The sequence below is a fragment of the Triticum urartu genome, unplaced genomic scaffold (genome assembly GCF_056163025.1).
Source record: "Triticum urartu cultivar PI428250 unplaced genomic scaffold, HENAU_Tu73 scaffold2, whole genome shotgun sequence".
Classification (NCBI taxonomy): Eukaryota; Viridiplantae; Streptophyta; class Magnoliopsida; order Poales; family Poaceae; genus Triticum; species Triticum urartu.
The window spans coordinates 882,648-884,832 of NW_028260368.1; the positions used below are offsets into that span (position 1 = coordinate 882,648).

At 36.5% G+C, this 2,185-nt stretch overlaps 1 non-coding gene across 1 annotated transcript; it reads right to left on the reverse strand.

Moving 5' to 3' along the window:
- Positions 1 to 1,738: 1,738 nt before the first annotated feature.
- TRNAG-GCC (transfer RNA glycine (anticodon GCC)) lies at positions 1,739 to 1,809 on the reverse strand. The gene has a single exon. It is a non-coding gene; the product is annotated as a tRNA-Gly (tRNA).
- Positions 1,810 to 2,185: the final 376 nt, after the last annotated feature.

The window sequence follows — 2,185 nt, forward strand, 5'->3', positions numbered from 1 at the left end:
GGAATTTATAGGGACAGTGTTACCCCCTATATCCCCTAGTTTATATTGTAGGAATAATAAAACAATTTAGCAGTCTGACACACTTACGTCCTTGCAAAGTAAATAATTATTATTGTAGTCGTAACCGTAGAATAGGATCCTAATCAAAATAAATACATTTGGTTCAGGCGCTATTAGCATGGTAAGAAAAGATTTTTTTTACAGACCAGAGGGGCTATCTAAATCCTAAAGTAAAGGCGAGCGATCGAAGTAGAAGTACCAACGGCTCAGTGTCATGAACCTTCTCCATCTGATTCAATAAGGGGGAATTAGCCTTCTTGTCAAATGGCTATCCTTGACAAAGGGTACCATTTATACCATAATCTACAATGTAGCGGGTATAGTTTAGTGGTAAAAGTGTGATTCGTTCTATTAATAACTGAATTTGAAATGATATACTTAAGGCATCCTTAAGTTTTTTATTTTTATATTCCGATGAAAACTTTAGTTCTTATAAAGGATTAAATCCTTTTCCTCTCAATAGCATATTGAGGAAGAATATACATTCTGGCGATTTGTATCCAAAGACTAATTTAAATTGCATCCAAAATAAAAATAGGATTATGAGTACAGAGTCGCGAAGCATAATTTTGCATTGGATTAAGTATTCCAATTTTGAAAATATGAGTAAAGGATCTATGGATGAAGATACAAAAAAGTTGATTTCCAATCGTAACTAAATCTTCTTAAAATAAGGAATAAGGAAGCCAAATAGCTAAAAAACGATAGTTTTGGTTTACTAGAACCATCCGCATATTGTTTCAGCTCGGTGGAAACCCAATTCTTTTCCTCAGGATCTCTTGAATGAAATTAGGGAACGAAGTAAGTAGATTAGATGAATTTAGATAGAATTTCTATCTCCTACTCTATAAGGATCATCTAGAAAGCGGAGAGCTTTGGTTCCATTCAAATAGAAAAGCTGACATAGATGTTAAGTGGTGAGAATATCCATAAAGGAGCCGAATGAAATCAAAATTTCATGTTCGGTTTTGAATTAGAGACGTTAAAAATAATCAACCAACGTCGACTATAACCCCTAGCCTTCCAAGCTAACGATGCGGGTTCGATTCCCGCTACCCGCTCCATTCTGTATAAAAGGAGTATTCTATTTGTCTAGACATGTTAGAGGCTTGTATTCAAGCCTTTTTTGTCCACCAGTTTCTGGTACTCCAGAGCGGAGTAGAGCAGTTTGGTAGCTCACGAGGCTCATAACCTTGAGGTCACGGGTTCGATTCCCGTCTCCGCACTTAGCAGTCTGTATAAAAGGACTATTCTATTTCTCTAGATATGTATGGTAGAGGGGCGTATCCAACCCTTTTTTATTCATTAGTTCCCGGCCCTAGAGGGCAAAATTGAGCAGTTTGCGAAGTCACTTGCCTTCAAAAAAAGAAGGCGCAAGGCCTCTCCCTACCCTGCAGAAAATAAAAATGAAACGAAAGGGACAGTCTACCTCTCCCTTCCCTTTAAAAAAAGTTTGCCCGTTGTTTGTCTCAGTTAATACCCAATTTTTGGAGCTCTGTTGGCGAGTTCTATTTCTGCCTCTGGAGCGCCCTCTTTTTTTGAGTGGGATGCAAAGGAAGGGTAAGATAGTAAGGGATACGGCACTAGACTAACACCTAATTAATACTTAATTTAATATAAGTAGTTAAACAGTTAACTAGACTAAACTTTTTATCATAGTACTTTGATAAATTAAGCGGGCGAGCGGCGGGAATCGAACCCGTATCTTCTCCTTGGCAAGGAGATATTTTACCATTGAACTACGCTCGCTACGGTATATATTTTATAGCGTATATCCGCCTGGGTCGACCTTCTATGTCTGGGTCGACCGTTTCATTTCATTTTCTATTATATTAGAGTTTTCCTTTTTTTATTATCTGTCAATGAATATTCTAATGGGAATGGAATTTCATAATACTGAAAGAGAAGAGCTAGCAATTCGGAACGCAAATTGCGTTTTAATACGTCTCACTATTCTAATTTTTTAGAAGAAATGGCCTTTATTATTTCTTTTTTATGGGGTTAATAAATATTAACCAAATTTCATTTAAGAAATGAGAGAATTCAGAATAGCTACGAGAAAGACTAGTCCAATCCATAATGATGTACCGGAAAATACAACATTTTTATTATTTGACCAACCATC